Below are 17,464 nucleotides of genomic sequence, written 5' to 3' on the forward strand. Positions count from 1 at the left end.
ATAAGTTTTTTAAGTCCGTGCGAGCCCTGGAATTGTACAATGGACTCTGCTAAGAAGGGTAGGAAGGGGCCTTGAGCCCACCGTGTTGAGTTGCAGTTACATGTATCATGTGACTTTCACACCATCGTATGAAATTAAGGCTGTGGTAATAGCGTTTGTGACTGATCTTTGGTGTGGTAGTACTAGTGATAAACATAACCAAGTAAAGAAACTCACTCACTCACGCTGATGCGCTCATAAAATCTGGGCTATACTGACAAAAATGTGCGACAACATGGATTGAAGACAACACGGGAAATAATCCATCTGTTTAATCAGTCAGGATTACAGGTGACGCAGGGAAGAGACAGATCCCTGTCACACATTCACTGAAGCCGTCGACTCAGGGAGTTGAAGCTAAGCAGCACATCCTGCTTCGGGGTCCGAAACACAAACCCGCCACAATGCCGCCATCTTTACACATCTCTACGAGCATGCATGTTCCTCCAATCTTAAGACAGGGAGCTGAAAATATATAAAATATACAAGTGAGTGAGTTTTGTTTTACGCCAATTATTTCAGCAATACAACGGCGGGGTACACCAGAAATAGGCTTCACATGTTGTACCAATGTTTGGAATCGAAGCCGGGTGACGCGAGAACGCTTTAACCACTAGGTACCCCGCCGCCCACAGCATACAAAATGACTGAGTTTAGTTTTACGCCGCACTCAGCAATTTTCCAGCTATATGACTGCCGTCTGTAAATAATCGAGCCTGGACCAGACAACCCAGTGGTCAACATCATGACCAGTGGGGAACCGACGACATGTGTCAACCAAGTCAAGGAGCCTGACCAGCCGATCCCGTTAGTCGCCTCTTACGACAAGCATGGGTTTCTGAAGACCAATTCTAACCCGGATCTTCACGGGTTACGAAATGGGTACAAGCCCTGAGCAATGTAGCTCGAGCTCACCACAGTGTAACCATTTGTTTATGAATGAGCTGCAGTTTTTCAAATCTAGATGACAAGTTAAACTATCACAGATGACATCATACTCAGTCTAAGTAAACTTAGGCTCAGTATAATTCGTTACACTGCTATACTGAGTCTAACAAAACCTTGTGGAAGGTCGCGTCAGGTAACCTTTTCAATGGACCAATCAGAACACAGCTTACCAAATCGCGAAAGTTGACATTCGCACATACCTTTTGATTTTTTACCCGAACGATTCCGAATGCTATTTTCCGTACGATTGCTTCCGAGTGATGCACATGGAGCACGCCACAGCAGTGAGTAAACAGTCGCTGAGAATAGCGTTTTGTCAGTATTCAAGGATGTCAGCTTGCGGAAATATTAGCAAATGATAGCCATGTCAACAGAAACTCAAAAGCGTATATTCTGCATGTCATATATCTGTGTTTTTTATGCTGGTTTTCATTTGTTATGAGATCAGTGTTGGCGACCGGGGAAGAGAAAATCCATTTTGTAAGTCCCGCCAAACCCTAAATAGTAGCCGTTGTCTGATTGGTTAAATCCGTTCGGCCGTCTCGCGTTTGATTGGACGGTCATAGGTCGCTCAAAGGTTACCTGACGCGACCTTCCACAAGGTTTTGTTAGACTCAGTATAGCAGTGTAACGAATAATACTGAGCCTAAGTTTACTTAGACTGACATCATACTGTGCTAGATAATAACACCATTGAATAGGTTCGAATATGACAAAATATAACTTGAATAATCGCCTCTTCTTCCGTTTAATACTCAATACAATTTTGAACATTATCAAAATGCAGATTGCATGAAGATACATGCGAGGGTGCAGGTATGTAATGAGCGGCGTATAACGTTCTTAGGTGCACGACAGTCAATGGGCACCTGACCTCATCACGAGTTATTAGTTAGTGAGCGAGTGAATGAGTGTGGTTTACACATCTTTTAGCAATATCACAGCAATATCATGGCGGGGGACACCAGAAATGGGCTTCACACATGGTCGAACCCGGGTCATCGGAGTGAACCTCTTATTGATAAAATCAAACTGCGCATGTTGTGTTTTTGGTCTAAAATAGTATCCGGAAAATGTGATTCTACGTTAACAGCATTATATCAAATATCATTAACAAACTCAATGAAATACAACCACAACTGTAACTGGCTCAATTACATTAAAACCATATTAGATGATATTGGTATGTCCAATATATGGCACTCTCAAGATATAGTTTCCTTTTCTTGGTTCAAAAATGCTGTCCAACTTAGAATCTGAGATCAATCGCTTAAATTGCTTAACAACCCCATAACATCTTCCTCTAAAGCTGTTATCTATGAATGTATTAAATCTCATTATGATATCTCTTTACTGGAACGTAAATTAGGAACAAAGGACTGTAATATTTTAATCAAATTTAAAACCGCCAGCCATAAATTACCTATTGAAACAGGTCGCTGGGAAAATATTCCCTCAAATAAACGATTCTGTCCGTCATGTCCCTCCCAACTCGGAGATGAGTTTCATTGTTTATTTCAATGTAATAAATTTACTGCTTCCAGAAATATGTATTTAAAGAATTATTATGTAAACAACCCTAACTATTATAAAATGATATGAAACTCATAATATGAAGCAATTAAGAAATCTATGTAAATTTATTTCCATTATAATGTCTGTCAGCATGACATGATTAGTTTATCTGTACATAATTGCTGGATTTGTTTCAAGTCATAGCCTAAAAGTGATATATTTTTGAAAAATACCCCCCATGATGCTTTGCATGAATTTGTAAACTTATGGTAATAAAAAGGATGATGATGATGATGATGATGATGATGATGATGATGATGATGATGATGATGATGATGATGGTGATGGTGACGTGTGCATGACGTCTATGGATAGTATTTAGCTGTGTCAGACAGTTTAAGCATGTTTTGTTTGACTGGTTTAACGTCGCACTCACGAACGCGTTAACCACTAGGCTACCCATTCTCTCCCCACAGAGGTTACTCCTGTCATATCTTCCTACGTAGGAAGATATGACAGGAGTAACCTCTGTGGGAAGAGAATGTAGGCTACCCCACTCTCCCTGAGTTGTTAGGAACCTATTCCTGGAAATAACAGAGTGCAAGTAGGTATGCAATGTGGGTATGCAAAATAAGTATCTTTTACACATAAAATAGCGATACAACTTTACACGCAGGACACTTTCAATCTGTCCCTGCAATATGAGATAGTTTGCTGAGTATAGCCCTAAGTAACTCTCTCAAATATTATTCACAATCGTCGAGACATTGAAGGAAGAACCTTTTTCACATTCACATAGTCTCTGAAGCAAAGCATTTGCTTGAATCAGCAACCAAAGAAATTAGCCAAGTAGCATTTGCCACAGCTTTGACTTTTCAACCGTGTACACAACTATCCCACACAACAAATGTTAGGGAAAATCTCCTACCTTGATCCATGCGGAATTTACATTTAAACGTGATAATCATACACATATATTTACATCTCTATCGGAACGACTTGTCAAAAGTAAATACAAATCCCATCTTAAGTTTTTGGAAAAATCAATAAAAGTAATGCTTGACACTCACTGATAACATCTGGGTGAAATAGACGGATGACATGGAGGCAACAAATTGGCTACGACATGGGTACGAATTGTGCTGTCCTTTCTGATGTGTTTCTTTGAGCACATTCATTCTTGAATTAGTAACATCTTGACAGGGAGATCAGAGTTGAGTGAGTGAGTATGATTTTTCGCAATATTTCAGCAATATCACGGCGGGCGACACCAGAAATAGGCTTAACACATTGTACCCATGTGGGGAATCGAACCCGGGTCTTAGGCGAGATGAGCGAACGCTGTAACCACATGGCTACCTTACCGCCCCGAAATCTAAGTTGAAATTTAGGTGTAACGTTTATGTGATATCGTCAGAAAGTGTCAAACAACTTATTCCGTTCCACTGATTCATTCACCTCACGAGAAATGTCACATATGCATTCATTTTGAGAACGACAAAATGTAAGGAATACATTTAACTGTCGTCTACTCAACTGCCCTTTAACGTTGAGGACCGCCTCCGTGGTGTAGTGGTTAGAGCGTCCGCCCGGAGAGCGGAAGGTCGCGGGTTCGATCCCCGACCGCGTCATACCAAAAGACGTTAAAATATGGTACTTGTTGGTCCCTGCCTGGCGCTCGGCATTAATGGTACAACAAGGACTGGTCGGCTCGGAGTCAGTATAATGTGTCTGAGTGGGGTATCTATGCTTCACTACGGCATGGTATCTCAGTGGGCTAGCACTATAAAACCAGCTTCAGTCTGGGCTGGTACAAGCAGTCGCACATACACACACACGCATGCACGTCGTCATATGAGCGAAATATTCTCAAGCACGACGTTAAATCCAATTTCACCTCACCTCACCTCAACTTAACGTTGAGCAGTGATGGGAAAGTTGACAAAAATCTTCTCTTCCTTGATGGGCATTTTAGGAGAAGAGGTGATGAAGAATGAAGATAATCTAATGGATATACAAGGAACACAGAGTGGTTGAGTTTGGTTTTATGCCGCTTTTAGCAATATTCCAGCAATATCACGGCGGGGAACACCAGAAATCGGCTTCACACATTGTACCCATGTGGGGAATCGAACCCGTGTCTTCAGCGAACGAGCGAACGCTTTAACCACTAGGCTACCCCACCGCCCCACAAGGAACATAGAAAGGAACCCGTCAGACTACAAAACTCGTGAAGTTTTGTAAAGGGTGCACATTAAGAAGATACAGAGATGAAGGTACTGCATGCCTAATGCCTACTATCACTTGCTTAAGTAACCATATGCAATTATAACTGATATCAATAATTCATAATTAATATTTCTTGTGTACATTATCTGATTCTGCCTTCAAACAACCTTACTTAACATGTTTTCAAGCTCTGTACATCAGTCACATCTATTATGCAAACATTCATCTGGCTTCCAATCATTTGGTTAATCCCTGATTCAATCTTTGTACGTCACTTAACTGGAACCCAATCAACTTACTTAAAGGTCACATGCAACGTAAAACACAACTTTGCAGATTCTGATACCTTTCGGTATGGACTTACCGAAACAAATCATCAAAAATGCAAATTCAACTTATAAAGTTGAAAAATAACGCGATGAAAAAAAACGCGCGAAATCGGAGTTCAAACGATTCACTAATTTTCCCCCAGCGCTTGGGAGAAAAGTGGTTTCAACAGCATGGGCTGCGCTCATAGCACATGCACAGTGAAATAGGTTCGCGCAGCTTGTAAGCGGGTTGTCCGGGGAATATTTGGTGAAGGCTTTGGTGTGAGCTATTTTTCTAATGTTTTGATATTTCACAGGCACGAGCTTTTTATATGTTATGACAGTAGATTACCGATTTAACTTTTTTATATAATTTCATTTGTCTATTTCACCACACGTTCGTCTTATCCGAGTCACTTTCTCAGTTCGATACTTAAAAGCAATGTCATTATTTAGCGTTGACAGAATTTCATAATGTGATATAAACTGAGGGGCAAAAGAAACGTCCCCGATCATTTTTGTATCATAAAATGATACAAACACGTGCAATTCAATGTTGAAATGTTTGATATAATTTTTGAACATATTATGCAGACTGTCATTACAGAACAATTGAAACAATTTGCTGTAAGTAGAGTTTTTGTGACGTTTTTTCACAGGAGGTTCAAATGTCCGGTTTTCGATCATGACAACACATGCACATCAGTACTGACAGAGTGTCTTTGAGTGTCCAACTCCTCAGTAGCGAGTTTGTCCACCTCTTGCAGCGATACATGCTGCCACACGACGTCGTGCTGAGTGCACAAGACGTCTGATCACGTGATGTGGGATGCGACGCCATTCTTCCTGTAGAGCTTGAGCCAAAGCGTTTCTTGTCTGTGGGGAATGTTGACGTTGCTTCACCTGACGGCCGAGATGATCCCATAGGTGCTCAATAGGTGATAAATCGGGGGATCTTGCTGGCCAAGGAATGACGTTTACGTTGTTGTTGTTCAGGAAGTTCCGGGTAACAACAGCAGTGTGGGGAGTAGCGTTATCCTGCTGAAACAACACGCCTCGATTCTGCTGGAGGAAGGGTAACACGACAGGTCGTAAAACAACATCAATGTATCGACGGGCATTCAGGTTTCCCTCTATCACTAACAAGTCAGTCTTCCTCTCGCCACAAATCCCCACACCATCACACTACCGCCGCCAAACGTCTCAACTTCCTGAACGCAACAACGTGCTGTGCGTTCGTTCCGACGTCTGTAGACTCGTACCCGACCATCAGCTTTGTTCAACTGGAAGCGGCTCTCGTCACTGAAGAGTACCCGGCGCCAGTTCCGCGGCTGCCACTGCCGAACTCTACGTGCCCAAGCCAATCGACGACGTCGATGTTCACGCGTTAACGTCACGCCCCGGAATGGTCTGTAGGCTCTGATACCGAATCGGCGGAGTCGTCTGGATATGGTCCTTCTACTGACTGGATGGGTAAGGCTGGTTGTTGCTGATGACGTCACAGTCAGGAATCTGTTGCGCAAGTGAAGCACCCGTAAATGGCGGTCTTCCTGAGGGGTGGTTACGGGTGGTCTCCCTGTCCTAGGCCTGTCTGCAGTCCGACCTGTTGTTCTGAAGCGTGTCATCAGTCTGGTGATGGTTTTCTTGCTGCAACCCATGATTCTTGCAACGTGACTGTGAGAAGCACCCAGCTGCAACATCCCAATAGCTCGTTCTCTCTGTTCTGCCGTGAGTCGAGGCATGTTCTTTGTGTCCAACGTATTGAAGTGATGAATTCGAACAGTCGAGCATAATTTTTATACTGTACTTTCATACGGGTATGTTTCCACAGAAGCATGCAAAAAAACGTGAATAAAAGCAATTTTCATGCTTACAAAAAACTCCACGTGGATTTCCTTTCTGTGAGACGTGGGGATGCGTTCGGGAGATGTGTTCCTAAATAAATTTCCGTAATAACGAAAACAGAAGAAATGTTTTTTACAATTTTACTTTGGGGACGTTTCTTTTGCCCCCTCAGTTTAGATATGTCGTTGTCACAGACAAAGCTCAATGTCTGTATTATTGACGCCTATGTGTCTGCCTGCCTGTCTGCTAATGACAATATTCAATTACATAACGGAGAATACAAACATTATGTGTTTCTGTATTTACAAGACATTTCAGTGATGTTTTGCAAATGAGTAAATCTTGTTTCCCGACTTAATCCTGTATGTCACGGTTTGAACTAGCATGAAAACGGCATACCGCCCGGGAGAAGAGTGCATTGATGATGCTGTGGTTAAATTTACTTCATCCAACGTTGCAATCCTATCATATTTCTTAATATCCTGTTGTAGATATATTCCTAATATGTTTAAACTGTGCAAACCGAGTTACATCACAATATTATGCAATGCATCTCGGTATTACAAATCAGCCATAACGCTTATAAACTTGTAGAAACAGTTAATCCTGCTTGATGCACGCTTTAATCATGCTCGACATGATATGAAATGGCATGAAAACAGATATGCACGAGAAAGGCATGCGATATTGACATGGCGCGACGTGATTCACGTGTAAGTTTCTTTTTCATGATGTTAGCTTGATTGTATTGGGGATTTTCTGTTGGTCTCTTGTGTGTGTTTTTTCCCCTTCACTTTCATGTTATTGAAGTTAACCAACATTATACGACAAATATATATGTCTTCTTTGATTGCATGTGTTTTAGTATGCAGGTTTACATCTCGTAAACGGGTTTACAATTTCTTTTCACAGTTAGTGTTTCTAAATTTAAGAGTCGTTTTCTTGTAAACTCCATGAATGTCCTTTTTCCCCCTCTCTACCCGGCAGATCATGGTTATAATCTGCCTTCTTACTTTTTACCGTCCTTTACAACAATTACTGTTCGTGACTTTCCCCTTCATGACAAATGATCTGAGTTCACATAGTGCATGCATGTTTCTAAATGTTATATTTTGTATTCAGAATGTAATTAATTGTTACCATTTTTGCAGACGTGACTTAATTCATGTTTCGTGGTCAGTTTATACCAGTTCTAGCTTGTATCCCCACCATTTTCGCCATTCATTTGATCTCATAACGACCGATAATGCCAGTTAACATTTCTCAATACAGGCAATCGGTGGGTTTGTTCTCTCTAAAAATCTCTTCTGAAAAAACACATTTATTAAACTTTCGAAAGTTTGTAGTAATGATGACGTGCCTTTACGATGCTAGAATATCTCTGCTCCTAACCTTATTGCTATAACTTTGTGGTGATATCCATCCCAACCCAGGACCAACGTGTTATACTGATCTTAAAATTATCCATTTAAATGCCTGTAGTGTTAAAGATAAAATTGAACTCATAGGTTTTAGAACTGAACGAATATGACGTTATCTGTTTGACAGAAACCTGGCTCCATGAAGGTATTTTAGATAGTAATATTTTTATTCCAGGCTTTCAGTGTCCCTTTAGAAAAGATAGACTTACACGGGATGGTGGGGTCGCTGTCTACGTTAAGAACACATTCATCGCCAAACGAGTAGAAACCTTAGATAAGATTGGTCTGGAAGCATTATGGATAGAGCTCCGCTACAAAAGCAGGAAGTATCTAGTGTGTGTATTCTATAGAGCAGACAAAAGTGAGCAGTATTGGAACCTGATAGATCAATCGATTGGAGATGCAATGGATATGGATTTAGATACAATCATTGTTGGAGATTTTAACATTGATATTTACAACAAATTAGACGCTAAAATAAACAATCTTATGGTGGCTTACGGTTTGCATCAACTTATAAACTCACCAACCAGAGTCATCCAAAACAGTAGAACCCTTATTGATTTGATATTTGTTTCTCGTCTCGATATGGTAAAAGACCCGTGAAGATCCGGGGTAGAATAGGTCTTCAGCAACCCATGTGCTTGCCATAAAAAAGGCGACTATCTTGTCGTAAGAGGCGACTAACGGGATCGGGTGGTCAGTTTCGCTGACTTGGTTGACACATGTCATCGGTTCCCAATTGCGCAGATCGATGCTCATGCTGTTGATGACTGGATTGTCTGGTCCAGACTCGATTATTTACAGACCGCTGCCATATAGCTGGAATATTGCTGAGTGCGGCGTAAAACTAAACTCACTCACTCACTCACGATATGGTAAAAGAGTCAAATGTTTTAGAACCTTTTTTGTAGCGATCATTGTCCAGTATCCGTAACAATAAAAGAATGTATGAAGTCAACGAAAATATATCTGAGAAAAGTTTACGATTACACATTGGTAAACAAAGACGATATCTGCTTCCACGTTGATAATACTGATTGGGAAAACGTACTGTCATCACCTGACATAAATGTGAGCACAGGTGCATTTGTGAAAACCTTATCTCATATCTGCCATTCCAATATACCAAACAAAATTGTTACAATAAGATGTAAAGATACTCCCTGGATGAATAATAACATTCGCAAACTCATGCGGAAACGAAATCGACAACATAAAATAGCGAAACAAAAAAATGGTGAAAATGACTGGGCTACTTTTAGATCATTAAGAAATCAAGTGACTTCTGCAGTTAGAAAAGCCAAGAAAGATTATACAACAAAATTAGACACTCAAATAAACAATAATCATAGCACTAAACTATGGTGGCGTTTAGTTAAAAACTATATGAACAGAAAATCTGAAAGTACCTCCTTTCCTCCTATTACCCACAATAACGAAGTCTATCAAGAACCAGAATCAATAGCAAACGTTTTAAATAATTACTTTATTGACCAGGCAACAATCGCTGACCCTAATAAGGATCTTCCAAATATGACCTTAAACAATAATAGTAAATATATGAGGAATTTATATCTTACAAAGCAGGATGTTGAAGATGAAGATGTTCTATCATCGTTAAACATTACCAAAGCGAGTGGACCAGATGGTATTGGAAACCGCTTCCTACGTTTGGTATCCCCCTCCTTGTCACTAGCATTAACTAACCTCTTTAACAAGTCACTTCAAACATCAGTTTTCCCAGACATATGGAAAGAATCATCAGTTATACCAATCCACAAGAAAGGTAATATTAACGACTGTTCTAACTATAGACCCGTTGCCTTAACATCTTGTTTATCCAAGGTCTTTGAAAAATGTATATTTAAATATGTCTTTAACTTCATGAGAGATAACAATTGCCTCTCAGATTTACAATCTGGATTCATGCCAGGAGATTCAACAGCTTACCAACTCACGCATTTGTATAATTTTATTGCTAAAGCTATAGACAACGGAAAAGAAGTAAGAGCTGTATTCTGCGATATAAGCAAGGCATTTGATAAAGTTTGGCACAAAGGGATTATCCATAAACTAAAATCATGTGGGATAGATGGGAACTTACTGAAATGGTTTGGAAATTATTTGCAAAATAGAATGCAAAGAGTAGTTATCCAAGGTTACAAATCAGAATTAAAACCGATAATAGCCGGAGTGCCCCAAGGATCAGTCCTCGGACCTCTTCTATTCTTAATATACATAAACGACGTAGTTGATGGAATCGAAACTAATATACGCCTTTTCGCAGACGACACATCACTCTATGTAATAATCGACGATCCCCATACGAGTGCATTTATTCTTAACTCAGAATATCTAAATGGGCGGAAACCTGGCAAGTAAAATTTAATCCAAACAAAACTGAAACTATCCAGTTTTCACACAAAACGAAACTTTCTATGAAACCTCCCCTCTCGATGAATGGTACACCTATAAATGAAGTGCAGATTCATAAACACCTAGGCATTATTTTTCAGGAAACCTCCTCTGGCATTCCCACATTAATGAAATGATAAGGAAAATTAGCCCTATGATTAATTGCCTTCGTAGTTTTAAATATAGACTATCACGCAAAACTCTCGAAACAATGTATAAATCCTTTATCTTACCTCTGTTTGACTATTGCTGTCATCTCTGGGACAATTGTACAAACGAACAGTCCTTGTCACTAGAAAACCTTCACTTAGATGCCTTACGCACAATATGCGGTGCAGTTAGAGGTACAAGCCATGCGAAACTATATCATGAGACAAACCTGACTTCCTTATCGAAACGGAGAGAAACTTCTAAATTAACATTATTTTACAAAATGGTAAACCTATACGGTTCCTGACTATCTTTGTGATCTTGCTCCAGGGAATGTTTCTGATAACAGTAACTACAATCTTAGGAATAATGAACATTATCAGACTATAAGATGCAAATCTACTAATTATGCCAAATCGTTTTTGCCCGATACAATTAAACTGTGGAATGACCTACCTACAAATGCTACAAACGCTTCCTCTGTTGGACAGTTTAAGAATTCAATCACACCACAAGTTAATACCATCACAATGTTCGATCTAAATTTTGGTAGCCGATTTTTTCAAATAATACACTGCCGCCTTAGATTGGGATGCAGTGACTTAAACAGTAATAAGTATAATCGTTTCATTTCTGATAATGCTTCTTGTTCCTGCTCACAAGATTATGAGGATGTATTCCACTATTTTTTCATTTTTTCTTGAATAGAATAAAATATGTTTAAACCATATTCAATACACAACTTCGATCACTGACCACATGCAATTTGAACTTAACACCTATCAGGCTATACGCCATAAACAAAACGCATTGATTTATGGCCCGAGTTCGGTCTCTGTCACATTATGTAATTACACAGACGGGCAGGTGTGATGCTTGTACACATGACATGTTATGATGTCTGGTGATTGCAAAATGTTATACACAAAAAATGAGCATGTATTTACAAAACCCAACATCTCTATATATACACACACAATGAACCGTGAAGGCATCTGCAAATGAACCAGCCGTTACACTTGAGTGCACACCCACCCGCTCTGACTGGGTTCGGTATCCCGGCTGCTTCGTTTCTTGGGAAGTAAACCCAAGTACAAAATATTGCACTTTTGATTTGCGATTGTAATCTTATAATTTTGTTTATATAATTGTTCATAACCAGCAATGTATATTATATGTCACGAATAAGTGATAATTGTGTTTTAATTATGTTTGATTTTTTGGTTGCATGTGACCTTTAAGGGATTAACGAAAGGATTATCGACTTACCTAGTCGAAATTGTAGTGGTGAACACATTTTAAATCATGAATGTTTTTGGTGAAAAGTGAACCTTTTTTCACGTTTAGTTTTATAAGTATGTGTCATCGTGAGCTTATATCAGTTAACTATGATAGCAAGACAATTAAAGTTTCTTATAAATGAGTCTGTTTCGAAGATTACCATCACTATCATCATGGCGAATGCACAACTCAAGAACAAATATCTTCCCTCTTGTAAAGGTGGCAGATATCTCTGTGTTGGAAATTATATGTATCGTATTAGTAAGCGAAAAGCAAATGATGTTGATTATTGGAGCCCACCCGAATATTTTCGAACTGATTCAATTCCTGATGAAGGATCATAAGACAACAGAAATGCATTTGGTTCAATACACCGCTGGACAACGCCTCCCTTCTAAAAACAAGAAGTATCAAGACCTTCAGCGAAAACTGGATAACTTGAAGACCAGACTTGACACTGGGCACGTCTTTGTCATCGATTATGCTGAAAGGGCATCGTACGCTCTGAAACTTGCTTTATGACTTTTTTATATGCGTCACAACATGTGAATAAATTTGTTATTGTTTGCCAGAAAAAAGCACAATTTGTCATGTAACATTTAATAAAATATCAAAATGAACTAGTTGTTTTGTTGTCGACATCGCCTCTTCATGCATGGAAGGGACTTGAACAAACATTCGCTCGCCCATTGTTTATGTTAATTGGAAAGGCGACAGCATTCGCGGGAAGGCGAAAACGAAATTCGCTCAATGTTTATACACGCTAAAAAAAGTCGCCTTAACGCGAATGAACCCAGACAATGAGGGTGGTGACGAAGTGTGTTGTGTTTGCAAATTGTTTCATTCGAAAGAACTGCATAATTGTGTCTCACAAAGAGTATTCACAAAAGTGGGCGCAGTGTTCGCACCCGAGTTGTCATCACTGGGTACATCTCAAATACTGTTCGCAGATGCGCGCTGTGAGATCAGCAGCAGGGCCTAGATTTTCGAAGCTGTCTTTGAGCTAAGATAGTCGTAAGTGCCATACATTAACTTACGACCATATCTTAGCTCTACTTACGACCATATCTTAGCTCAAAGAGAGCTTCGAAAATCTAGGCCCTGAATTCTGGTGTCCGTGTCATTCGGAAAACTCTGAGGAACAGAGCCCGTTTGTCGACTGAAGTTACAATTGTACGGACGTTTTAATGTTTGATTCATATTTACTGTAACTCATCGTGTCATAACAATACATGTACGCTTACGGCAGTGAGACGACAATGTGCCACAACTAACAGTGAAATCATATTCACGAGTCACTGTGCTATATTGTGCGGGCTCGAAAAGAGGTGACGTCACAATAACATGGCGATCAACTAGGTCACTTCAAACCTCGAGGTATGTTCTGCTGCAAACACACGTACGATACATCTCCTTAGCTAACAAATTCAACAGCAAAACAAATGTAGTTCAAGGTAAGATAAATATTATTAATGCATCCCAAAGCATTTCTCATGATTGTCGTTGTTTTCCTTCTGGGCTCGAAAACACCGTACGCCAGGATATATAAAGATATCACAAAAAAAGAAACAACACTTACTGTCGCCGTAGCAGTCGACAACGAGGAGAAGAAGGACAGTAAGGAGAACGTAGTTGTAAAACATAATGCAAGCTCGATACGTTGATCTGTGTCTCGAATGCCTTGTCAGTAGGTAGTGCTGATGTGTCGACTCGCACAATTGGGGTCGTATTTATATGTTGCGTAACCTGTTTTTATACAGCTGCTGCGGGTCACGTGAATGTGCTGGCAGGGGTGTTGCATATTCATGTTTACCAAGAACATCAGCTGAATACATTCAGAGAATACTCAGTTCCTGCAGGACGAAGAAAACGTAGATCCTAGAAATATGCTTGACCTCCTTTGGAATGTCAATACATAGTGGACCGCCTCCGTGGTGTAGTGGTTAGAGCGTCCGCCCGGAGAGCGAAAGGTCGCAGGTTCGATCCCCGACCGCGTCACACCAAAAGACGTTAAAATATGGTACTGGTTGGTCCCTGCCTGGCGCTCGGCATTAATGGGTACAACAAGGACTGGTCGGCTCGGAGTCAGTATAATGTGTCTGAGTGGGGTATTCATGCTTAACTGCGGTTGGTATCTCAGTGGACTAGCACTATAAAACCAACTTCAGTACAAGCAGCCGCACATACGCATACACACGCATGCACGTCGTCATATGAGCGAAAATATTCTCCAGCGCGACGTTAAACCCAATTTCACCTCACCTCACCTCACCTCACCTCACCTCACCTCAATAGATAGTGAGTGAGTTTAATTTTACGCCGCTTTTAGCAATATTCCAGCAATATCACGGCGGGGGGACATCTGAAATGGGCTTCACACATTGTGCCCATGTGGGGATTCGAACCCGGGTCTTCGGCGTGACGAGCGAACGCTTTAACCACTAGGCCAACCCACCGCCGTTGTCAATACATAGATCCAGATAGACCACTAAATGTTGTTTTTCAGTTTGTACAAAACGAAACATGAATGCACGCGCACTTAAGCAATTTAAGTAATGCTTGGATTATATCTTGTTTACTATGTTTACGACCTTTTCACAGCATCTTGTTCGAAAGATCATTTTTTGACGATGGTTGGGAATGGGATTTGATCAAAATGTTACTTGTTGCTTCAACAAATATGATATTTTGATCTAACATAAACTGGAAGGACAAAGATTGCATCTGACCCTGTTCAATTGTTTTAAAGATGTCTGTGAATAATTGAAGATAATTTAATTTCTCAAATCCAAAATAGAATTACTGATATCTCAAAATGTTCTAGAGATATCAAGAACATATTCGAGATAATTCAATTAATTAAAGATATCAGTATTTAATTGCATGATATCTGTAACCGAATTACAGATACCTTAAAAACATGATTTTGTACACATCTTCAAATCTTATCTTTAAACCAATTAAAGATATCAGCATTTCGCTTCAAGATATCATTTATGTGCTTTAACATATTCTTAATTAATTTCTCAACATCATGAATTGTATTGCAGATATCTATAATTACCCCTATTTAAGATATCTTTAATTCATTTAAAGATATCTTCAATGCAATTCAAGATATCTTCAATGCAGTTCTAGATATCTTCAATTCAATTCTTGATATCTCTGTTGTCATTCAAGATGTCTTTAAAACAATCGAAGATATCTTTAATTTCTCAGTAAATGTGAAAACGGCTTGCCATAATGGAACATAAGATTTAGCCAGCTGACGGCCAGGCACTATGAGATGGCTGCCAATGAGTCACAAGAACCACACACCTGTACCAACACCACCTGAAATGAGCCAAATATGGTCAAATGGAAACAGGACTGTCAGTAAAATTACAAAGTATGAATCGATATAATGCAAAAGTACATTTAGTTACCTGTGTGTGAGTGAGTTTTACGCCGCTTTTAGCAATGTTCCAGCAATATCACGGTGGGGGACGCCACAAATGGGCTTCACACATTGTACCCAAGTAGGGAATCGAACCCGGGTCTTCGGCGTGACGAGCGAACGCTTTAACCACTAGGCTACCCCACCGCCCCGAATGTTTTGAGAGTGCATCACCACTTGCACTCCCTTATGACGATAGTTGTTTGTCAAGTAAGTGCTCTTGAAAGATGTTTGGTGTATGACGTGAAATTTGCATGATTTTCATTTTCAAACAAAAGAAACGGCTAGAAACAAATACTAACAACTGTGTGATGCAAGATGATTGTCATTTGTCGACCTCTTGATAATTAAAATTGGACACCCTGACGTGCATCCCATGCGTTGTGTTTTGGGGTGGTGAAAAGTGAAATGGGGTTAACGTCGTACTTAAGAATATTGTGCAACAGGTTCCCCCACATTATTAAGATCACCCGTTCCGGATTACAATTGTTGTCACTTTTGTTAGTAATTTTGCAACACATTTGGTACAATGAGAAGACGGTGGCTCTGGGCCAATCTCTAGTATAATAATAGTACTAGGGTAGTTGACACGCCCCTGTGGTCTGTGGGGAAGTTAAGGATGTAACCACCGAAATGGCTCTCTATTACAGCTGGAGACCGATGAATTGAAACAGCCAAACCATATTTTGGTAATCAAACAAGCACATGAAATCGGTCATTTGTCTCATAATTTTGGAAATTTCAATTCCACACGAGGGTTGACCACTACTACTCAGTGAAATTTCAATTCCACACGTACTACTCGCACACCTGGCTGTTCTACCAGCAAGTGGCCCCTCCCTAGTAAGAAAAAGCGAAAAGTGGCAGTGGTTTGGATGACTTAAACGGTCATTATGCACTTTGAGGTAGTTCTCATAAAAACAAAAATGGGAAGACTATAGATGTTAATACTAACAACGATCTGTGTATCTTTAATGATAATTCGAACTTTCGCACGAGGTTAATACTGAGAGGTTCCCTTTTCTATATAGCTTCATAGGGGCATTGTATCATTGGAATTCGGGTTGTGTCCTCGTTTGAATTCAATTGGCCTGTCAATTTACTGTGAAATGTGTCAGTGTATTGTAGTACATGTCAGTTATAAAAAACTGACAGGTGTTCTAATATTGGTTTGAACTCAGTTAAACGGGTGGGTTTTTTTGCACATACGGCGTTTGTTCAACAGGTATGCTGGAAATTGAAACGAAGCTCTTAACGTTTCACAGTTGGTAATTAGCAGATGGCAAACAAGACATCGACAGAGAAATAGCGTTGATAACAGATGTTGATCTGGACGACCAAGGCTTTTTCACAGAACGATTGGGCTACGAACAAAATTGTCAAAGTGCCTCTTAAATTGGCGATGACCTTTACAGTTGATATATATCTGTAACATTAATACTTGGGAAAAGGGCCATAGAGTGTAACTTCGGATGCAGATAGTCATCGCTCTCATGTCATCCAACATTGGTGTAATAGCCAAGTTCTTCCCCCTGGTTCAACAACTTAGAAATAAACAAGACCATTAAACAGCCTCATCTGTTTCCTATGCTGAAGGGTTCCAAAGACTGACCAAAAGGAGTGACCAAAAGGGGTGACCAAAAGCTTCCACAAAGACTGTTTGACAACGGGGTGATTTCAACTTTATTATTGTCAAAATGTATACAGTACTATACCACTGGACCGACAGAGCGAACCATCAGTGTCAACATGTTTGTAGGCTCATTATTACACACATCTTTGCGACATAATCAAAGGAAATTGGCATGATCACTGAACGAACTTTACCACTTGTAAGATTGCAACGAATTCAGTATCTGCAGAGGTGATCCAAT

The 17,464-nt window shown here is 39.9% G+C and overlaps 1 long non-coding RNA gene across 1 annotated transcript; it reads right to left on the reverse strand.

Moving 5' to 3' along the window:
* Positions 1–296: 296 nt before the first annotated feature.
* LOC124256963 lies at positions 297–13,961 on the reverse strand. The gene is made up of 2 exons (XR_006893145.1): positions 13,734–13,961; positions 297–504 (listed from the first exon to the last, which is right to left on the reverse strand). It is a non-coding gene; the product is annotated as an uncharacterized LOC124256963 (long non-coding RNA).
* Between the last annotated feature and the right edge of the window lie 3,503 nt (positions 13,962–17,464).

This window comes from Haliotis rubra, unplaced genomic scaffold (assembly GCF_003918875.1).
Source record: "Haliotis rubra isolate DU_JTF1 unplaced genomic scaffold, ASM391887v1 Scf645, whole genome shotgun sequence".
NCBI classification, from domain to species: Eukaryota; Metazoa; Mollusca; class Gastropoda; order Lepetellida; family Haliotidae; genus Haliotis; species Haliotis rubra.